This window comes from Miniopterus schreibersii, assembly GCF_964146895.1.
Source record: "Miniopterus schreibersii genome assembly, chromosome: 11".
NCBI lineage: Eukaryota > Metazoa > Chordata > Mammalia > Chiroptera > Miniopteridae > Miniopterus > Miniopterus schreibersii.
Window position 1 is genome coordinate 37139429 of NC_138111.1, and position 24083 is coordinate 37163511.

Consider the following 24083-nt stretch of genomic DNA (forward strand, 5'->3'; position numbering starts at 1 on the left):
CTGTTAGCGGGTCCGCGGTGCGCATTTTCACTGTGCGGCTCCAGGGAGGACGGGAGCGGGAGAGGAAAAGAGGAGAGAGGTGGCGAGCGCGCGCCGAGAGGGGCTTTTACGCGGGGGCGGGCTCGGCCGGGACTCCCGGGCCCCGCCTCCTGTCAGCGCCGCGGCCAATCAGCGCCCGGGAGCGCGGGGCGGGGCGGGGCCGCGGGGGCGGGCTCCGGAGCGGCGGCGAGGGCGGGGGTCGGGGCGGCGAGCGGCGGCGGCCGGGGCTGGGAAGGGGTGTTAGAGGCCGTCCTGAGCGCCGAGCCCGGGAAGGAGCGACCCGGAGAGTCGAGCAGGTGCGCAGGTGACATTCCCGGACGGTGCCAGGAGGCGGGAGCGGACGCTTGGGAGGCGAGAGGCGCGCGGCTCCCCGGTCCCACCTCGCGCGCGTCTTTGGCGCGGCCCGTGGGCCTCGGGTAGTTGGTTTTGAATTTACTGTGGCGCTCGGCAGGGTCCTTTTTCGGTGCACGCCTCTTGTCTGGAGGGTGGGGGGTCCCAGGGCAGGACGCTTCAGTCTTAGTGGTAGGATAATGCAGATGAACTTTGGTCACTTTGAGCTCAACCAAAAGGCAGTCCCCGGCCAGTCCCCGCCCGCTTCCTTTAACACCGTCTTTCAGGTGCTTCCTGATCTCAAACCTAAAACCAAACGTAAACAGAACACCGATTTCTTCTGTTGTTGTTGGTTTTTCTTTCTTTTTTTTTTTTTTTAAGATTATTTAAAAATGTAATGCCTTCTTTGGTCAAAGAAATGGATTTTTATTAACATTTGGAGACCCTCCTGCGTTGGGCTGCGTAACCCAAGGGCAGTGGCCCCCTGGGCAGTGCTGGCGCCTCAGGGATGGGAGGCGCAGGGCTGAGGCCGGAGGCAGGGCGGGTGATGCGCGCACCTGGTCACCCCGCAGGGCTTGAGGAGGGAGGAACTGTTCACTCCAGCTGCTCCGAGAAGACCTTTTACCAGTTTAGAGGAGATTGGTAATTAAACGTAGATAAAGTTATCTGTATTCCTCAGGTGCAAATTGTTACCTAGGACCATTTATTTGTATTTTAATAAAAATCTAATGCATAGATCAAAACTGTCCCTTTGCAAGCTTTCCCCTCTTATTGGACAAAATAAACATATACAGATGATCACACCTACTTTCCACAGTAGGAAACTTTATAAATACTTTGGTTAATTGGTCACCCTAAAAGACAGGTGAAAATACCTGCCTCATGGACTCAGTCTTAAGGAATTGAGGCTTCTACTCATTAATGCACCTGTTGGCAGAGAAGGCCTCATCCTCATTTAGGTACCCGTATAATTTGATTTTTATTGGTATTTATTCATATTATGGCATGTAACACAAAATGCAATGTAGAATTGGTGATTATTTAGTTAATTAGATCACTCTACACTGCCACGTAGCTCCCTCCTCCCCCCAATAAAAAATGGATTACTTGCCGAATCTTCAGTAGTCTTAAATTGTCTTAGCCCGGCTGCATGCCCTTCCATTTGCAAGCCAATGTGTAATTTAGGAAAATTTTAGTATTAAGAGTGAAAGTTGATTGAGTCTTTAATTAAATGAAATGAACAAAAGGAAGTTACTGTCAGAATAGTTATTCCCTTATAAATACCTTTCTCCTAGATTTGTAATTGGCACACTAGTTAATCTTTTAAGATAATATTTAAGGCTCCCTGGTCTTATCATTTTTAATCAAGTAAAATAGATTCATCATAACTACATTAAAGCTGTACTAAGTTATGCTTAATTTAGTCATTTCATTAAAAATTACTGAATATAAAACAGTTAAGAAACAAATTGTGACTGCATCATTTTAATTTTATGTGCTTCAAGAAGACTCAGGAATATTTGAAATTCCAAAGCCTTTGTAAACCCTGTCATTAATATTGTTTTACTGTATTAATATCATTATTTTAGTTTTCTATTTCTCATTAAATAAGAATTTCAAAATTCAAAAATTTTTAACTTGTTAATTGTCTTAAATTTCTAAACATTTATTGAATTCTAAAATTTCTTTTTACTGCTGCTATATCTGTAATTCTTATAGATAGTCACACGTATATGAAAAGTACTTTTTCCTTCTATACGTTTTTATATGTTCTTTGCTTTGTGGGTTCAACAATGCATAATTTTGCTTAGAACTATGTCACATATTTTCTAATCCCCCTATTTTTGAAAAAAATAATTAGAAATAAGGACAATTATGTTTTATCATTTTTCAAAGAAGCATATACTGTGTGTGTGTGTGTGTGTGTGTGTGTGTGTGTGTGTGTAGTGATCTTGGACTTTTTGGATCATCCTTAAAATTTAAAAACTGAATTCTTGAGCATTTCCAATAACTCCCAAATTATTTCAACTGAATGGAATAAAAATTTTATTTATATAAAACAAATATTCAGGACTTAAAGAAATCAGCTTTCTCCAAGAAGTCATAAAATACTTAGGTATACTCTCTTGTTTTTTGTAACCTATCTGCCAGGAAACATCCATATTTCAAATGGCATAACAATAATATATTAATATAATGTCCTTGTTCACAGAAGTACAGTGCCAGAAATTTTATTTGAATAATTATGGAACTGTTTGGTTTCCTGTAACCTTGAAACTCCACCTTTGGCTCTGGACCCGAAGGATGTTCTAAGTTGATACCTAAATTTTGATAAATTAAAAATAATGTCATTAAGTCACATAGCACTGTACTTAATATCAAGAAATATATGAAATCACTTAGGCTTGTTTGCTTACCTGCTTTCCCCACATATCACCATCCCTAAGGCCATAGAGTAATAATGACAAGAAATAGTCTATGGTCACAAAGATTTAATATGAACCAACCAGTTAATGTGATCAAGGCATTTCAACCCTAAAATGCTTGAACCAAAATGGAAAGAAATGGTTTCCTATATTCTGAGCTGGTCAGTCTAAATATAGAAACCATTTTAAATAATTATGGATCTTGGATGCACATTGGCAATACTGATAACAATATTACATTTAGAATGACTAAAAGACTGGATGTTTTTAGCACAGTTTAGGGGGCTGTGTCACTGTGAAAGCTGACAAACAAATATAAAGCTGCCTTTAAATAATGGAAAAGCCAGAAAAATATAAGAACTTTTAACGTTGGAACCTATTAAAAATGGTAAGGGTAAAAATACTGAACTTCCTGTCGCTGAAGGCATCCAAGAAAAGGTGGAATGAAAGACAAGTATACAGATTTCTCTACTAGGCTGGACATTGTCTAGATTATCTCCAATACCGTCTATAACTCTAAGTGTATTCACATGTAGGCTCCTACCACTACTCCATCCAGTAGCCGCAGCAGAGCTAATGCTTCAGACTTCAGAATACAAGCTCCATGAGAGCAGGAGCCTGGACTTCCCTAGAGTCTGGAAGAGCTCCTGGTACTTTATAGATGATCACTAATTACTGGTTGGATGAATGCTTTTTATTCTTGTCCACTGGGTATGAACCAGAAATATAGAAAAGACCAGAATAAGAGTTCTTTTTTTTTTGTTTCTAATGAAGAGATAGATGATAGATAGATAGTAGATAGATAGATGATAGATGATAGATAGATAGATAGATAGATAGATGATAGATAGATAGGTAGATAGATAGATAGATAGATAGATAGATAGATAGATAGATAGATAGATAGATAATAGATATATGGGGGGGAGAGGCAGAGAGATTTTGCATTTTAAAACTCTTCTAATTTGGGGAAGAAAAAATATTTGAGTTTGGTTACATAATTACAAAGGAAAGTGAAATCTAGTTATTTTCATACTTATTACTATTCTTAATTTATTCCCAGATGAGGAGTCTTGATATCTTTTAGTGGTTTAAGTTCTCCTTAATTTTTAAATATGGGTACAAATTCAACAAATTTTCAGAATGAAAAAAGAGCAAATACTAAAAATGTGTAGTTTATGCTTTATGTAATAGATTGGAAAGGGGGTTACGGGCCAAAACAAAATGAACCCCAATATGTGTGGTAAGAGCTAAGTAAAGCAAGCTTTAAGAAAGGACATAATATACATGTCAGAAAACAAGAGCTAATATGTATTGGATGAATTACATGAACTATCAGCCTATCTAATTTCTTTTTTTATTTTATTTAAAAAATACGTTTTTATTGAGTTCAGAGAGAGGAAAGGAGAGGGAGAGATAGAAATATCAATGAAGAGAGAGAGTCATTGATCGGCTGCCTCCTGCTCACTCCCTACTGGGGATCAAGCCTGAAACCCAGGCATGTGCTCTGACCAGGAATCAAAAGGTGACCTCCTCGTTCATAGGTCAACATTCAACCACTGAGCCACACAGGCTGGGTTAATTTTTATTTCTTGAGCATACATGGTATGTAAATATATCTCACATCATCCCTTCCTCCACTTTTTTTTTTTTTAAACAGATAAAAGAACAGAGGCTTCGAAAGGTTAAGTAACTTATCTAAGATCATAAAGCTAAAAATGTTAGATTCAAGATTTAAACCCAGATGTAGCCACTAAAATGTAAGTTCCATGAGTACAGGGACTTTCTTGATTTTATTTTTTTCAGTGCTGAATCCACAGAATCTAGAATCTTTCCTGGCAAAATAGAAGGTGCTTAAAATACACTTGTGAATTAGTAAATAGACATTTGAACTCTTGTCTGCACAGTACTACATGTTACACACTCTATGACTGAAGGTAGTTATTTGCTAAATGCCATTAAATAAAGAACAATGACTTTGAAAATAAAAGGATACTGTGAAAAATGTATGTAATAATTATCTAATGCCTAATTCAGGCCCATCATTATATCTAAAAGAGTATTCATTTATAATTATCAGAGCATCTTTTGTGGGCTTTATAGCACACATCAGAATTTATGATTATTTATTTGTCTTCCCTCATTGTTATCTAATAAAGGAAATAAATTAATTTATAATTAATATTATTATTTGCTCCATAGTCAGGGACCACACACCTCTGTTGTTTTGTATTATATCTTCAGTGCCAAGGATGATGCCTGACATGTAGTACATGCTTAATAAAAGTTTGTTCAATAAATTGATAACTTGGACTAATTGCTAGGATTTGAACAATGTAAACAATTCCTTTTTTTTTCTTTATGAAAACGTGTTTCACACATTGGCTAAGAATTGCCACATTTAAAAAATGCATGGAATATTAAGTTCTCCTTTTCAAGACAGTTGACATATATAGTTATGATTAAGTGTATTAATGAAAAAAAATCAACATAAACAAAAATAGTTTTCTGTACATAGATCTGTTTTTTTATTTTATTTTTTTTTATATCTTTATTGATTTCAGAGAGAGGAAATGAGAGGGAGAGAGAGAGAGATGGAAACATCAATGATGAGAGAGTCATTGATCGAGCCCCCAACCCGGGCATGTGCCCTGACCGGGAATCGAACCCCGATCGGCCTGGATCCTAGGTCGACGCTCAACTGCTGAGCCACGCCCGGCCGGGATAGATCTGTTATTTTCAATGTAAATAGTTACTTAACCTGCCTGACATTCACTTCAAAAATATGTAAAATAAATAAACAAACTCAAAAGGATAAAATGAGATATACTAACATAATGCTTAGCACATCATAATCATTCAAAAATCATCAACTATTGATAACTTTTATTTGCTTGTAGAAAATTTGTCTAATGAATTAGCAATAGCTATTTTTAAAAATTGAACAAATTTTTCAGTTCTGGTAAATAAGATTTTATTTGCCTATCACAATTCCCAGCTACTTCTAAACAATCAACTGATCACAACATATAAATTAATTTACTATTTACCACATTACTAGTTCTTTTAAATTTGACTTTTCCCAATTGCTTTATGACTTCCTTTCCCCCCCTTCTTTCTTCTTTCTAAAAAGTATATGTCTTTATTGATTTCAGAGGGAAGAAGAAATAGAAACATCAATGATGAGTCCTTGCATTGATCAGCCTGCACTCCCCCTGCTGGGGATCAAGCCTCCATCCCCGGAACGGGCCCTGAACCAGGAACCGAATCCCAATCACCTGGGATCCTAGGTCAGCGCTCAACCACTGAGCCACGCCTGGCGGGGCTAAGTGACTTCACTCTTGAAAGGTAATTTCACTGGTGGCCAGATCTCCCCCCCACCATCCTATTTGTATCATCCACTGTCTTCTGTCTAACAGCTTTTCTGTTGAAGAGTTAGTTCTTAGTTTTATGGTTGTCCCTTTGAAACTAATGTACCCTTTTGGGGTTCTTATGTGATTTTCTCTTTGTCTTTGCTTTTCAGCTGTTTTACCATGAGGTGCAGAGCTGTGGTTTTTCTTTTCAGTTGCCCTGTCTGGAGTTCAGAGTACTTGAATCTGTGACTCGATATCTTTCATCAATTGGAAATCTCTTGATGTTGATGCTTAAATATTACCCTTGCCCCCTTCATTGACTCTCTTTTCCCCTTATGAAGGGAGATGGTGTTGTGTGTGTTAGTATTTTTCATTATGTCCCACATGGCGCTTTCACTCTAATATGTAGTTTCTATCCTTTTGCTTTCCAGACTTCCATCGGGATATTTTATCCTTATGTAACTTAGAGTTCACTGATCCTTTCCTCAGCTATGTCCAGTCTTCCAGTCTGTTGTTCAACCTATGTATTAAGATACAAATTTCATTTATTATGTTTTTCAGTCCTAGAATTTCCATTTTTTAAAATAAGTTCCAGTTATCTGGTAATATCCACCTTGTCATCTATTTTCCTGAACATATAAATACATAGTTACTTTAAAGTCCATGTTTGATAGTTTCAATATTTGTGTCATCTGTTAGCTATGTATGTTTTTTATTTATTCTCCAGAATTTTTAATTGAAATTCTAACACATTTTATAATTATAGAGTATCTGGATGGCTTAAATGCTACATTTTATGCTGGTGTTTATCTTTCTGTTTCAGAAAAGATTGGAATGGAACGAGAAAACAGAGGTGAAGACTTTGAAGATTTGCGTTTGGAAAAAAAATTGTTTAAAGGCATTTACATGGACCAACTTTACCCAGGACAATTTCCATTATGATATAAGAACTTCCTGTGTGTTTCTACTTCCCAAATGTCAACATTGTTACAGGTATATTGCTGCATATTTAAAATATTATTAAAGACATTACTCTCTTTTCAACTCACCAAAATTAGGACTTTTTTTCAGTACAAAATTTTGTTTTCCTCTTTTCTATTGCTTAGAGGAGTAGATGGGAATCTAAATTTTGCTTTTTAAGATGTGAAATCACATTCTTGGAACTTACTACATTTCTTTCCTTGAAATAAAGAATACACAGCTAACTGCAGCTCCTTTAGGGACCAAGATTATAATCACCATGACTCCTCTTTAGGATGAATCCACATACATGCCATGGGATTGCCCAGTTTGAATGCCTGGCAGACCTGGGGCCTGACTGCACTTTGCTAAGTGATGCATACACATAATTTGAAAATCTAAATTGCATTGGCAGAGATCAGGAGATGTTTGTGTTAATGAGAACGTGATTTTTCTGGATCAAAGCAGACATGGGAGGCCTGATTCTCTCAGATGAGGAGCGCTGCAGAACCTTTTTAGTGAATGAAAAGAGAGGTTGATGCAAGATGAGCTGTTTAAATAAGAGACAAGTACTTTATCAATCCAAACCAGTTTTTCAATAGTCCCTCCTCCTCTCTGGAGTAAGCGGATGAAATCACCTTGTTTTTAAAAACTCTAAGCAAGTATATCTGAACTCCCTAGTGGGACACGTACAATCTCAGGTAGCTGGTATGAAAATCTGGGGGAAAGGTTTTATGTTTTATTTGAATGTAAATTCTGTTCAATTCAACTGCCAGGCCTTAGAAGAAGAAGAGAGAAAGATGTATGAAGTCAAAGGTGGAAATAAAGTGTGAGAAAAGTAATGAGAATTCAAGGATTAAAAAAGTCCTGAGAGAAATGGGGAAGGTCTATGTATGTCCTGAACAGAGTGAAAACTAATGTGTTTTGCATATATAGTGGGAGATATTTCAGATTAGTCACTCTGATGAATGAGGAGAAGTTGGGCTGGGGCCTAAAGGTGGAGATCAGAAAAGGAAGGAAAAGAGATTTGAAAGAAAAAGAGAAGACAAAGGTTCCAGGAAGCTTTCTTTGGGACAGGAGTTGATTGGTTTCCTGAGGAATAGTACCTGGGTTTTTTATTGTATTTTTGGCATTTCAGTCCCAAGGCTGTCCTCACAATAGCAGCCTTACACTACCAGTACCTATTTTGACCACTTTGGTCTACCATGGGAGAAAGGAGTGATGGGCTTTTCTGTTGGTTTATGAGCAGCATGCAAATATGGAACCAATAATGCAGAATGGTGTTCACAGTCCCCAAATAAAAGTTTCAGAAAGGGCTCTTTATTTACTGCAAAGTAAACACATAGCCATTAACTAAGCTGCTTTACGAGGTTAAAAAATATTTCTTTGGTCAAGTTAGTGTTATTCATTTGGAACTTCCTAAATTTAATAATAAAATTAGTGCTATAAGACAGCTATTATCTTAAAAAGGGAGAAAAAAAAAATTCCAGTGAATGGCAAAAGCTGTATATGCCAGAGAATATATATTTTTTAATTTGATAACTTTGTCACGCTCAAAGTATAGTAGAAATAGGAACAAAAGTGTTTTCTAAAAGAATTAATTTTTACTGGTCACAAGTATCAAAGGGTTATGTAATCAAAGTTGAAACAGAAAAGTATGGCTTTGAAAATTATTGGTCATGCCATGTTTGAACACATGTGCAAATGTGTCCCCCGAGGAGGCTAGTATTATGTCATGTATTTAAACTTGAGGTAAGCTGATAAATAGTAGCAGAGATTTGCTTAGATCTCTTTATTCACCATCTTTGCTTCTGGAGATGCTTATAGGATATAAATGAAATGAGTAAGTGGAAGAATTCAGGGCAAAAAATAAGCATGTGTTGTCTGCCTGGTTCCAAGGGGTGGGTTGCATTCACTTCCTGGCCCAGTAGATTTGGAAATGGAAACAGTGTCCAGCAGAGGGCGCAGTGCTAGTATCGGGAGCTCGGGATCTGGCTTAGCAACCACCTTAAATCTACTGGGTAGAAGGAGCTGATGAACCTGACCACACTGAAGTGAAGGTAATAAAAGGGGCCAGCACCTTACCATACCTAGGGAGCTAATTGTAGACCAAAAAAATCAATATTTTAACTTCAAGACCATTGAGCTCAAAATTAAATATAAAAAAACAACCTTACTTATCTGCTTTAACAGTTGTTATTTAATTTAATTTTATATTAGAGCATTATGAATATGAAACTATCTGGGAAATACTGATAAGCTATTAATTTTTCATAGTTGCCTTCAATCAAAGATAGGCAGTATGTCTTTTATTTCTCATATGTTACCTATCCATAGATTCTATTTTTTTTTTTTCTGGCTCAGTCTATGTTTGTTCCATTTAAATGCTGAAATAGCTGTCTTTAGCAACCTGGCTGCACATCGATCTTTTTACCTTGGGAAGCTACCTCATCTGGGCAATAATAGATCCTTATACTAGCTCTCAGAAAGGTCTACAACCTCCAAAGAAAACAATTTTTTCCCTAAAGGACTAAGGAACTTGGCGATAACAGAAGGACAGTAAATGGAAACATTAAAATGCCTAAGGAAAAGGCAAGCAGGTTTTCATCCTGTGGACTGTGATGAGTGGGCAACCTCAGTGCCTGCAAGGATCTTGGACTTGATAGAAAAATGTGGATGATATAGTTATAAATGATTGAGATGAAACTCAAGGGAGGAAAAAAGGATTATTTTTTAAAAGCGGGCATTATGAAGCCATTGCTATGTTTACAAGTAGGTTTCTCATTCATTTAAAAATCCAGTGGATATGGATTTAAATAAAATATGCCATTTCAATCACCAATATATTTTAACAGAGATCAAACCATGAGTAAATCTGTTACAAAGACATCAAAAATTGTTAAAAAATCCAATATTTACTTAACTAAGATGGCTTCTATAAAATATTCTAAGATCTACATCAGCCTAAAATCTCATTTTCTTAATATAATTTTGCTTTAAAATTTATGTAGAAAATTTGTAATACATTTACAAATGAGAAATACTCCAACACTAAAAATTTAAGCAAACTAAATAAAAAACACGACTAGAATTTATTGACAGATGATTTTGTGAACCACATTAAAATTATTATTTTTAATAGACTTTATTTTTAGAGCAGTTTCAGGTTTACAGAAAAATTAAGCAAAATTTACAGTTCCCATATACCCTGCCCTCCCTCCCACAACAGTTTCATCTCTTAATATCATTTTGCATTAGAGTGTGTGTTTATAATTAATGAACTAGTATTCATTATTATTAACTAGAGTCCATAGTTTACATTAGGGTTCACTCTTTGTGTTGTACACTCTATGGGCTTTGACAAATGTATAATACATGTATCCCTCATTACAGAATAGTTACAGAAAATCCCCTGTGTGCCTTGTACTCATTTCTCCTTCCTTCTTTCTGATCATGAATCTCTGGCAACTACTGATCTTTTTATTGTCGCCATAGTTTTGTCTTTTACAAAATGTCATAGAGTTGTAATCATACATTATGTAGTCTTTTCATATTGACTTCTTTCATTTAGTGATATATGTTTGCATTTACTCCATGTTTGTGCATGGCTTGATAACTGATTAAAAAAATTATTTTTTTTAGTACAGAATAATATTCCAGTGTCTGGATATACCACAGTTATTTATTCATTCACTTAATGAAGGACATCTTGGTTGCTTCCAGGTTTTCAGTTCATTTGGGTAAATACCAAGGAGTGCAATTGCTGGGTCATATGACAAGAGCATGTTCAGTTTTGTATTCCCACCAGCAACGAGTGAGAGTTCCTGTTGCTCCACATCCCCACCAGCGTTTGGTGTTGTCACTTTTCTGGGTTTTGAACATTCTAATGGTGTGTAGTGATATCTCATTGTTGTTTTAATTTGCAATTCCCTAGTGACATATGATGTTGAACATCTTTTCATATGCCTCTTTACCATCTGTTTATCTTATTGGCGAGGTGTCTTTTAGCTCTTTTGCTCCAAAATGATGATTTTTAATTTATAAAACACATATAACAATCAACAGAGAAAGCTTAGTAAAAAGGATAGTTTCTCATAATCATATTTAACCACACAACTATCATCATTTTTGTATTATTTTCCTCCCAATGTTCTCTTCTTTTTTTCAAATGCACAAGGATTTTACACAATTATGATTATGTACATATAATGTTATATGCTGGTTTTGTTTAGTGTTGTAGCATTTTTATAGTTATTAGTATAATCTATTATAAATAACTAGATATATTACAACTTATGTAATCATTTCCCTGTTTTGAATATTTAGATTACTTCCATTTGTCCTGCTATGCTTTAAAAAGTTTTCTTACCACCCATGAGGTGGTAAAGATAGTTACCAGACATTCTAGCTTTCATTTTACCACCTATGTGAACTCAAAGCAAACAGAGTATCTCTAACAGTCAGGCAAAAGTCCCAGGTCTGACATTAACGGGCTTGGCTAGCATCGCTTTCCCATCCCTGAACCAATGATGTGGGCCTGATTGGTAGGCCTGGAGGTATCCTTAGAGACCCTGGAGAGGTCGGCCCACTGGAGTTATGTGGGAGGAGAGTTTACCCCAGAGAAAACCAAGTTGCTCAGGCAAAATAGCATATGTATATTACACATTCCTGCAGGGACGCCGCTTGTGGACCTTTCCAGGGAACCCTGCAAAAGGGAAGGAGAGTAAAAAATCACATCTATTCCCATTTGTTTTCTCCTGAGAGGAGTGAGAACTCCTGAACTAGCCCCTGCTGCCACACAAGTTAGAGAGCCACCCTTGTGGAAAGGGAGAACCGTCACAGCCTTCCCTCCCCGGCTCTCTACCTGGTCTAGTTCCAACTGATTTTTCTGAATTTCTACTTGGAGATTTATGTAAGTAAGAAGGAGGTTTGTGAATCACAGAAAGATCAGTTTAACTAAGGATGGATTAAATAAGGAGTTCCCTCTCTCCCCTCCCCTCCCCTCCCTCTCTCCCCTCCCCTCCCCTCCCTCCCCTCCCCTCCCCTCCCTCCCTCCCTCCCTCCCTCCCTCCCTCCCTCCCTCCCTCCCTCCCTCCCTCCCTCCCTCCCTCCCTCCCTCCCTCCCTCCCTCCCTCCCTCCTTCCTTCCTTCCTTCCTTCCTTCCTTCCTTCCTTCCTTCCTTCCTTCCTTCCTTCCTTCCTTCCTTCCTTTTTTAACTTTACAAGAACACCAGAGGTAAGCGGGCCAGTATGGTGTCTTCTTGATTCCATCAGGGACACAGGTGTCTTCTATAAGTTCCTCAGACACTTACAAGATATAGCTTTTGTCCTCATGCTTTTGCCCTGGAGATCTCAAGATATTTTCTCCACCAACTGCATTACATCAGGAACAAGTGGAAGGCAGAGGGCAAAAGGTGCATGCCAGCTAACCGCCCTCCCTGAGAGAGAGAAAAGGAGTCCTTGGCAGCAAGGAATGGGCCTGGTGCTGTCAATGGGCCTTGGGGTTGCTAGGAGCTGGCCTGGCACTCGCAGCTAGGCCTTGGCAACTGGAGGCACAGCACTAGAGATACCAGAATTATAGACGATTGCAAAGAAAAGAGGTGAAAAAAAACCTTTGACTATTCACACGCTGGGTTAGATTTTACCTTACTTCACAATATACAACCCAAATGGTTCACTGTAAATATGGCCAAAAAAGTTAAATTAGCTCTCTGTCTGGATTATGTAAATAGTCTCAGAGAAAGCAACCTGAGAAAGCAAATGGCAAAACTGAAATATAGTTATGTTTGCAAACAGAACCTAGTTTTGACATTTTCTTAAATAACCAAGATTTATCCTTTAAAAAATTAAATAACACAAGTGATACATAAACACATATGCCTTAGCTGTAATAAACACATGTTCCTTAGAGAAAGGAAGCAAAGTGGTTACATTCAGGTGATTGTATTCTGAGATCTACCTCAGAGTTATTATTATTACTTTTTTTGCAGAATTTGCCAACTCTGCTTTATTTTTTTAAAGTTTAAATTGAGATATAATTGACATATAACATTGTATTAGTTTTAGGTGAACAACATAATGCTTTGATATATGTATATATTGCAAAATGATTACCAAAATAAACCCAGTTAACACATACTACCACACATAGTTACATATGTTTTACTTGTGTTGAGAACTTTTTTTAAAAAATATATCTTTATTGATTTCAGAGAGAGGAAAGAAGAGGTAGAGAGAGAGAGAGAAACATCAATGATGAGAGAGTCACTGATCGGCTGCCTCCTGCACGCCCCCTACTGGGGATGGAGCCCACAACCTGAGCATGTGCCCCAACGGGGAAACGAACCTCGATCTCCTGGATCTTAGGTCGATGCTCAACCGCTGAGCCACGCCGGTCTGGGCATGTTAAGAACTTTTAAGATCTACTTTCTTAGTATCTTTCAAATGTGCAGTACAGTACAGTTAACTGTACTCTATCCTTTGATAGGAATATACTCAAAGAGAACCTGAAGCCAAGGTAAGTCCATTCCTCTCTAGCAAAATGCAAGATGCATTACCCATTTTAGTATATCATTTGCCTTTTAAAAAATTATTTGTATTCCTGAACTCTTATAATCTGGAATAATTTATTTCTCTTTGTTCTAATCAATACTAGGCATGTGGGGAATACAACTGATTTTTAAAATATGCTAGTCATTGCCCATTTCTTTAGTTGCCATGAAAGTTCATTCTCTGAAATAATTTATTCACTCAATGAACAGGGTTTTTGTTTTTTGTTTGTTTGTTTGTTTTTAACATATCTTTATTGATTTCAGAGAGAGGAAAGGAGGGGGAGAGACAGAGATAGAAACATCAATGATGAGAGAGTCATTGATTGGCTGCCTAGCCCACAACCCAGCTATGTACCCTGATTGGGAATCGAACCCTGATCTCCTGGATCCTAGGTCGATGCTCAACCGCTGAGCCACGCCCGGCCGGGCAATGAACAGTTTTTAATGCCTTCCTTTTGCCAGCTGTTGCATTCAATCCTGAAATGTCTTCCAGGAATCCTCCTCTCTTGTTACGCAGCATAGACAACCCTTTGGAGAGGACTATCCTGTGTCCTTGCCTGTTTTGTTGCTCGCGTCAATACAGTTTTCATTTGTCAACTTTAAAAATGTTTTATAACCTTTGTGGTAGGTTGAAAATATGAACATAATGCTCACTAGTCCCATACCCTAAATCTTTCAAATATGACTTAACATCTCCTCCTATGAGGTGGTCTATTTCCCCATCCCTTGAATCTAGATTGGCCTGGCCACTTGTATTGGCCAGAACATGTGGCAAAGTGACCATGTGCTAGTTTTAAGCTTAGGCCATCAGAGGTATGGCAGGCTTCTACTCTCTTAGATCTCTATGACCGCTTTGGAGCCAGTGTGGGCTGGCCTGCTGGAGTAGACATGAGCCATTTCAGCTGAGACCAGAAGAACCATCTAGCTAAGCTTAGCCTGTAAACCTACTTTTTCCCTCCCCTGTATATTAGTAATGTATTGAATGGTTCTGTTTTATTAATGCCTATCCTGCATTGTCAAAAAGCATTTAAGAGAACTTACAATTTTTTCAATAAAAATTTTAAAAGGAAATAAGAATAAAGAAAGAGAAAATAAAATTCATATGTAAGGTTGGGTCACAGTAACCATGAAGTATAGTCCAGTTAAATACCCGTCAAAGGTGGTTGCTAACTTGATAGTGAGCCCAGGCAAAGAGAAATGCAACATTTGTTTACAGTATAACCAGTATTCATGAGATGAAAATAAGTATAAGTTATTAATGAGAAGCTCAATTCTCACTGGCCTAAAACATGGACATTGTTCTAAGATATCTTTATAAGGAGGATTCTGTCTGATGTAATAAATAACATCTTCAATACCATACTTGAAGTACAAGAGATGTTAGTTCCCTTAAAAACCAAACTTGCCCTTAGTGCTGCTCTCTCAAGAATGACAGGGAAGTTACCGCAGAATGGAAATAACTGTATGGAGATGGACGTATTTTACGAGTGGTAGAGAGGGAATGTTATTCAGGTGACAGCCGTGCTGAGCTGTTTCACGTAAATTGTAGAGGGAATGATGATATACTTCACGTATCCTTTCTTTTTCTCTCCTCTCCTTTCAAACAGAAAATGAAAGTAGTTCATTGTTGTGATGGGTTTCTTAAGATACTTGGAAGTTATTAGCTACATAGGGGGTCCTTGTTACACCCCTCCCACACAATAGAAGAACTGACAAACGCTATCACAGCATGATTATACATGTCTGTGATATCAAAGCCATCATCACAGATATTATGCTCAGCAATGATGGCAGACAGTAGCAACAATGCATATATATGTGTGTGTGCCTGTGTATGTGGGCGCGCGCGCGCACACACACACACACACACACATGCATTTCGATATAGATTCAATGTCACTTCACAAAAGAGGATAGCATGAGCTATGTAAACTCTTCTCAAGGCCTAATCCTTTTTGTCAGATAATTGTCACTCATAGTGGTTATTCTGCTTTTGAGATGATTAGACATATTTCATTACCACAAATAAAGAAACTGCTTAACAAATTACTCTTTAAGAGTAAATAAGAAATTGTGTGTGCTGACATTCAAAACCCTTGAATTTCCTACCTGGTGTTTACTGTCAAAAAGCACAATGGGCTTTCAAATAGGTTCTCATAAGAAAAAATTCTGTTTGTTTTGTCACACTTTTCCCATTAATTTAAAAACCAGTGAAAGCCTGAAAACACAGGGGAGTGTGAAAATAACCCCCAATTCTGAGTTTTCAGAAAGCTCTTGGGAAGCATGTTTTGTGGATAATTGCAAACGCTTTGAGAGAGAGCTGCCGACTGCCTGAGCTTCTGGATTAAGCGTATATGATTTTAGAGAACAAAAAGTTTTCCTTGCGCTGTCTCACTCTGCATAATGAGCCTCACCCGTTTATGCCAGTGATGAAAACTGATTGGCCTCTCCTAAAAATCATGAAAACTAATCAAACATCTCCTAAAGTCCTACAAGTTAACTGAACATCTCCTAAAAGCCAGAAAATTAGCTCAAAAAACCCCACCCAAATGATAACACCCTTAAGCATGTCTTTTTGTGAAACTTGTATACGTACACATTGCGGGCGGCATTGTGGGTTGGCAGGACCCAGGTGGAAAGCATTATGATGTCACAGAGCATGCACTGCCATCCAGAAAATGCACACCTGAGCTACAAAAATGTCCATTCTCTTTAATGCAACAATTTCCTTTTTGATGGCCAGCCCCCCACCTTGGTTAAATGACAAATCTAAACCTCTGCTTAAGTTTAACCTTAGCATATAATGCTAAACGGTTTTCCAAGTGGTTGTGTCAATTTACTCTCCATCAGCCTTTTATGATAGTTGCCAGTGCTAAGTGCTTCTGTTCTCAACAACCCTTGGCATTGTCAGTCTTCTTAATTTCAGCTCTTCTGGTGGGGGTATACGATCATCTTTTTGTGGCTTTAATTTGTCTTTCCATAACGACTATTAAAGTTAAGTACTCTTTCCAAAGTCTACAGGTCATTTTTATACCTTGTTTTGTAAAGTGCCTCTTTACGTCTTTTGCTCAGTTTTTCTTTGAGGTTGTTTGTCTTTTACTCAATTTCCTTACATGTGGATATAAGCCTTTTCTTGGTGCTGTAAATATCTTCTCCCACTCTGGCTTGCCTACTCATTTCTTGGTGACTTTTGCTACCCAGAAGTTGATAATCTTAATACACCTCAATTTTCCAATACAGTGATTATTTTTTCCTCCTGCAAGAATCATTGCTTAGCTAACCTGAGGATATTTTTTTTCCATTGCTTTGTTAAGAAAGAGAGAAGGGAGTGGGAGAGACACAGAGAGAGAAACTTGGATGTGAGAAAGACTCATTGATTGGTTGTGTCTCGCCCATGCCATGACTGGGGCGGGGATGGAGCCTGCAACCTCGGCAGTAGTCCTTGGACAGAATCGAATTCACGACCCTTCAGTCCGAGGGCCAACACTCCAACCACTGAGCCAACCGGCTAGGGCAATCATGAAACTATTTTCACAGGTTATATGCTAGCTGCTTTCCTCTTTACCTTTTACTTTTAATTCTACATTTCATTTGAAATTGATTTTTATGCATGGTGTGATATAGAGATCAAGTTTTTATTCCCTACATGTAGAGCCTATTAATCCAGCACCATTTATTTAAAAGACTGTCCTTTTGTATTACTCTCCAGTACCACTTTGATGACAATTCAAGTGCCTATGTACGTGCTCATTTGTTTCTGAGCTCTGTTTTCTATTGTTATGGATTTAGCTATCCTTGCACAAATCCCACACTCTTAATTACTGTAGCTTTAAAAACAAGTCTTAATGTGTGGTTCAGCAATTCTTACCTCTTTTTTCCTTTTTTTCAATTTCAACTTACCTATTGTTGGCTTTTTACATTTACTTACAGATTCTAGGATTCACTTGTCAATTTCCACACACACAAAAATCTCTGCTGGGATTTTGTTTGTGATTTAATGGAACTTATAGATGAATTTGGTGAGAATTGCTATTCTTCACACTATTGTTCTGTAATCCATGAACATGATATATTTCTCCATTTGTTCAGGTCTTCTTTACCTTTTTAAAATAATGTTTTATACTTTTGTTAGAGGTGTTCACATGTTTGTTAGATTTACTTCCAGATATTTAGTATCTTTCATACTACTATAAATGGTGCAATCATAACATTTAATTTTCAAATTATTTGATTGTTATGTAGAAATAAATTGATTTTGATATTGGCCTTACACCCTGGTGCCTGGCTAAACTCTTGCAATAATTCTAATAATTTTTCTCTGAATTCTTTTAAATATTCTACATAGCCTGGCTGGGGTAGCTCAGCGGTTGAGCATAGACCCATGAACCAAGAGGTCACAGGTTCTATTCCTGGTCAGGACACATGCCCAGGTTTCAGGCTCAATACCCAGTAGGTAGTGTGCAGGAGGCAGCCGATCGATGTTTCTCTCTCATCAGTGTTTCTACCTCTCCCTTTCCCTTCCCCTCTCTTTAAAATCATTAAAAACATATTTTAAAATAGATAATATTTTACATAAAGCATCAAACCATTTGCAACTATTGCAAATCTTCACTTTCAGTCTCTCTACTGTTTGTTTATTAATTTATCTAATTTCACCGGCTGGGACCTTCAACACAGTGTTGAATAGAAGTGGTGATGGTGGGCATCTTTGAGTTATACTCAGGCTCAGAGAGGAGGCTTTCACCATTAAGTGTTTATTGTACTTTAAAAACCCCCACTCCTTATCAGATTAAGCAAGCCTCCTTTCTTTCCTAGTTTTCTAAGGTTTTTTTTTCCTTAATCATGAAGTGATGTTAAAATTTATAAAATTCTTGAGCATACTTTTCCTTTTATTCTTTTAACTTGCTGAATATATGGTTTTTATGATTTTTTTCTGTTAATATAGTGAAACACACTGATTAATTTTCTTATGTTGAGTCGACTTATATTCTTGCGTTCCTGGAATAATTTACACCTGGTTTCTTTGAATTATAACATACATGCATACACACACATCCATACAACTGCACAGACATATTCAGTATTAATATATTAAGTCATGTGAGCTGTATATGTTAATGGGGCATGCTAAAACTTTGGTTTAGTATTTTTGAATCTATATTAATGAATGAGATAACCTGTAATTTTTCTTAAATGTCTGTGTCAGGTTTTGTGTCAAGGTTACTGTGACCTCATGAAATGAGTTGGAAACTATTCTTGATTTTTAAAATTCTCTGGAAGTGTTTTATTGATTGTATTATCCTTTTCTTACATATTTGATAAGTTCGATGTTCACTGGTGAAGCCATCTGACCTTGATGAAGGTTTTGTGTACTTGTGTGAGTGTAGGGATGTTTATAAAAATAGATTCAAGAACTTTAGTGGACATAAGACTAGTACGATTTTCTGGCTTTGGAGGGTCAATTTTAGAATGTTGCGTTTTTCTGGGAATTTATATTTATCATATAACTTTTCAAATATACTGGCATAAAGACATTATAATATTATCTTATTAGTCTTTGCAATGCCTTTAAGGGCTATAGCCTTGCGCCCTGTTCATTTTTCTTCTTGGTTACTTGTGGCCCTTCTCTTTTTTCTTGATAATAAGTTTTTTCAGAAATTTATTTATTTTATATTCTTTTTTAATGAACCAGCTTTCATTTTGTTGATCATCTCTACCTTATATCTTTCTTTTCTTTACCATCTGCTCTTTATTTTTCCTTTTCTTCTACTTGCTTTGGGTGTAATTTACTGCTCTTTAAAATCACTTTGAGATGGCTGCTTAGGTAATTAATTGTAATTAATTTTCAGCCTTTCTTCTTGAGCTAATTCATAATAAAAGGAGCATTTGGACTACATTTATCTCCCTCCTGACTTCATATATGCTATTGTTGTGTTAGTGCATTTATCTATAGTTGTATATGTGTATATATATGTATGTATATGTGTGTGTGTATGTATATATAGTGAGATACACACACAGAATTACAGGAACAGAAAGTATAGCATTTACTTTTTAATATATATAATATATGTATATATTATATATATATCTACCTTCTGACATCTTATATGCTATTGTGTATTGCATATATTAAGTTAAGAAGAATATAAATATATATGATAATAAAGACTATACTTTTATATATATATATATATATACACACACACACATATACAGGGTGTCCTCCAAAGATGTATACACACTTCAAATAATTATTAATTCCAGTGGGTTAAATCTGAAAAGAAAGAAGCATCAATTGAGCTAACAGCTGTTAAAGTGTGTATACATTTTTGGGGGACACCCTGTATATGTATATATACACACAAGTATGAATATATATAAAACATACAACAATGGCATGTAAGAAGTCGAGTGTGAAATGTATATAAATAGTAAGTGCGATGCTTTTTTGTTTCTGTACTTCCTCTCCTTTGGCTATGCTTATGATTTGCTGTGACTGATGGTGACATTGTACACGTCCAAGGCTGGAACTGAGAGTTTGCTGGAGCCGGCCCTCGCGCCACGAGCCCAGCCGCTCGGGGAGGCGCCGTGGAGACATGAAGCCTCTGGGTCCGCGGCCCTGTCTGGCTTCCAGTCCGCAGGAAGCGCTTCCCGGGCCCCTGGGAATGGGCCATTTGGAGCACAGCGCCGTTGGGCATAATGACCACCCACCAGCTGGGACCATGTGGGACGCAAGAACCACCCAACTTAGCTCAGCTTACACTGCAGAACTGTGAGGGCTAACAGAAGGCTGCTTTTGGTTGGAGCCACAAGGTTTTGATGTGCTTTGTCATATTCTATAGTTTACCAAACAGTGGCTGGATTCAAGAATTGAGTGAGTTAAGAAGTACATGACTCTCCCCTCTTTCTTTAAATAGTGATGAGATATCATGGTGATTACCTGGATAAGTTTCTGTTAATTCTGCTATATTAAGAAGAAAAAAGTCAAATGTAGATTAATGAAAGAAACAGTGGATTAAAATTAGTTGACTGTTGCCCTTGCCAGTTTGCTCAGTGGTTAGTGTCGGTCCCCAGAATGAAGGGTCCTGGGTTCGATTCTCGGTTGCAGGCTTGATCCCAGCCCATGATCGGGGCACATGTGGGCGGCAACCAATCTATGTGTCTCTCTCACATTGATGTTGCTCTCTCTCCCCCTTCCACTCTCTCTGAAAAAGCAATGGGAAAAATATCTTTGGATGCCAATTAAAAAAAATTTAGTTGATTGTTGATTGTTGTAAAAGAACCAGAAACCTTTGGCAACATTTTGAGCTCTCTAGTGCAGTTACACACTTCTCTGGATATGGGGCTCTTGTAAATATGGACTGCTAACAAATATCTTTGTTATGTCATATAAGAAGGTAAGGTAAGTACTATTCGTGAATTGGGCTATGTATCTGGCACATACTATAAAATTAGCAGGGAGCATGGGCAGAGATTGTATTTTATGGAGTTTAGGTATAGCTTTGAGTCCCTATTTTTATTAAATTTCTCAAAAACAAGACATCTTTACACCTTCAGGAAACATCTCAGGATTTTAATACTTATCAATTATCACATACTTGTAAATTTTTAAAGCAAAGTAGGAAATTATTTGGTTAAAATTTTTTGTTTCACTTTTCATGCATACCTAAAATATTTATGAGAGATGGACATTATATTTTTTTCAAGAAGTGAGACTTTTAAAATTTGCCATTAAATCTGACAGCTAGTTCTTTAAACATAGGTTAAACCTCTCCATCTATTAAGTCCATTTCCTTGGTTATTTTCTCATGGAAATAGAAAAGAATTTCTTATAAATCACAAAAAAGATGCTCAGTAATTATTGCTTAAAGAAAAAAAGTAACAAGAGAAACCAGATAATTTTTATTTTTAAAGGGGGAGGGAAAGAAACAGAATATAAAAAAGGGAGATAAGTAGAAAAAAATAGGGTCTTTAACATTTTTAAAAAATCCTAGATATATTTTTGTGGCATGCCTTATGCATAAAGAAATATGAGTTTTGTTGAGGAGGTTACAAACAGGTTCCCCCAATTTTCATTTTCTCTATGGTGTGAAAACAGTGCACTTTTTAACAGACACTTCATATTTCATACACTTTTCATTTTAAAGACGAAGAAAAATTCAAGGAACCAAATCAATATCAATAGTTTTTTGACATCATAAAAGACTGAATCTTTCAAGAAAATAAACATCAAAGCCTTTATTATTTTTGATAGAATAGCATCTATCTCACTTCTTCAGTAAGCCAAGACTACATGAGATTTTCAGCTTTTAAATATACACTGATACATTTCAGCACATATTGCCCAAGAACAAGAACATCTTCCTCCACAAACAAAAGTCAATACTATACTGTATAAATTTAACACTGACAATTTTATCATCTTTCATATACTGTAGTTCATATGCAAATTTCCCCAACTGTCCCAATGATATCTTTTATAATCTTTGTTGTTATTTTATTGGATTCAAGATCCCACCAAGAATCATGTTACATTTCACTTGTCATTTCTCTCCAGTCTCTTTAATCTCGTATGGTTTCCCAGTTTTTTGGGGGCCCTTCACATACTGGCATTTTTAATAACATCTGGCTAATTGTGTTGAAAAATGTCCTCATTTTTGGATTATTTCCTCATAATTAGATTCAAGTTAAACATTTTAAGGGCAGAAATACTATATAGGTTATGTTATGATTTCTGTGTCTCACAGATTGCTACATTCAATCATTTCAGTTCAAGTGGTATCTATAAGACTTTTCCATTATAATTGATATGTAGTCTATAAAGTCATATTTTGACACAGTGAATATCTTGTTTGCCAACATTTCTATACCCATTGGTTTTCTTGCCTGAACCAATAATTATTATGGTGGATGCAATAGAGTGATTTTCTATATCTATTGCCTGAGGGATTTTGCTATTTTTTTAATTTTTTATGTTGAGTTAATATAGTACATATGTTTTGTTTAGGGTTGTCTAATATACCTGACCCTTAATAGCACTATCCTATATTTCCTTTGGGAAATCACTACTTTCTTGTTATACCCCATGTGATTTCAAGCTCCTTCTCAGCTCTAAGGATGGACCCAGATGACAGTTTAACCTCACTTCTCTGGCCATAATGTGTGCTTCAAGAAGCTCATCAACCCAGGCCATTGATGAGGTCAGTGACCTCATGTTTGCTGAGACTTCTGCAAAAGTGCAACCATCACTTTTTCCAGGAACTTGATACTATATATCTTAATTGCTCATTTGACTACCCACACGTACCTTTGTTATAGGCTGAACTGTGTCCCCTCAAAATTCATATGTTGAAGTCCTCACCCCTAGTAATAACTCAGAATGTGACTGTATTTGAAGATAGGCCTTTAAAGAGGTAATGAAGGCAAAATAAAGTCATATGGGCAGGCCCTAATTCACTGTGACTGGTGTCCCTATAAAAAGATAAAATTACAACACAGACATGCACAGAAGAACGACCATGTGAAGACCAAGGGAGAAGATGGTTGTGGCTATCTATGAGCCAAGGGGAAAGGCCTCAGAAGAAATGAACCTTGCTGGCAGACTTCTAGCCTCCACAACTGAGAGGAAATAAATTTCTATTGTTTTAGCCACCAAGTCTGTAGTAGTTTTTATGGCAGCCCTAGCAAACTAGTACAGCCGTCTTGACGTGAGGTGTGGAACTGACGGCGAGACTCCTGAGCTATGGGAATAGCCCATGCATCTGAGAGTGAAAGCAGCACCACAGAGGGCAGGGCAGAGATACAGAGAAACAGCTTGATCAACAACACTGACGCCAACCCTTCTGAAAAATATTGAGTTAAGGGAACCAGTAAATTCTCTTCATTGTTTAAACAAATTTCAATTGGTTGCTTTCCCCCCCCTCAAAATGTAGAGTCCCACAGATACATGTAGTATAGTCCCTGCCATCTTGCCCCTTCCTGCCTAACGCGGAGTTGCTGACCAGCTTCAGATTATCTAGGTTACACAGGGTAGAGGCAAGCTCTCAGGTGCTCTTGTGTTACTCTACCTGACTAGCTCATCCAAGGGAAAGGATGAGTTAGTCAGGTGACAGGTGGGAGAAGGATGTGAGCCTGCATGTAATGGGTGTGGTCTTCCTCCAAGACAGGGCAGAGGTGAGGTTCTAGTTATAAGAGTGATACTTCATGTGAGTGTTATCGAAGTCCAGTGAATAGAAATTAAAGAAGAAAATCCGTAGAATTGGGCTTTTACCTTTGTTCAATGACAGCTCGGCTATTCTGTTCCCAATTTCTCTATCACATTGTGCTTTCTGTCCTTACAATCAAAGTTATCATACTTATCTCTGTCTCAATGGCAAGGTGTGAGGAGGAATTGAACAATTTTCAGGCCATTTCAAATTTGTT

At 37.3% G+C, this 24083-nt stretch overlaps 1 long non-coding RNA gene across 1 annotated transcript; it reads left to right on the forward strand.

Annotated features, from left to right (window-relative positions):
- Window positions 1-217: 217 nt before the first annotated feature.
- On the forward strand, window positions 218-10762 carry LOC308563996. Its single transcript, XR_013999892.1, has 3 exons — window positions 218-335; window positions 5951-6143; window positions 6972-10762. It is a non-coding gene; the product is annotated as an uncharacterized lncRNA (long non-coding RNA).
- Window positions 10763-24083: the final 13321 nt, after the last annotated feature.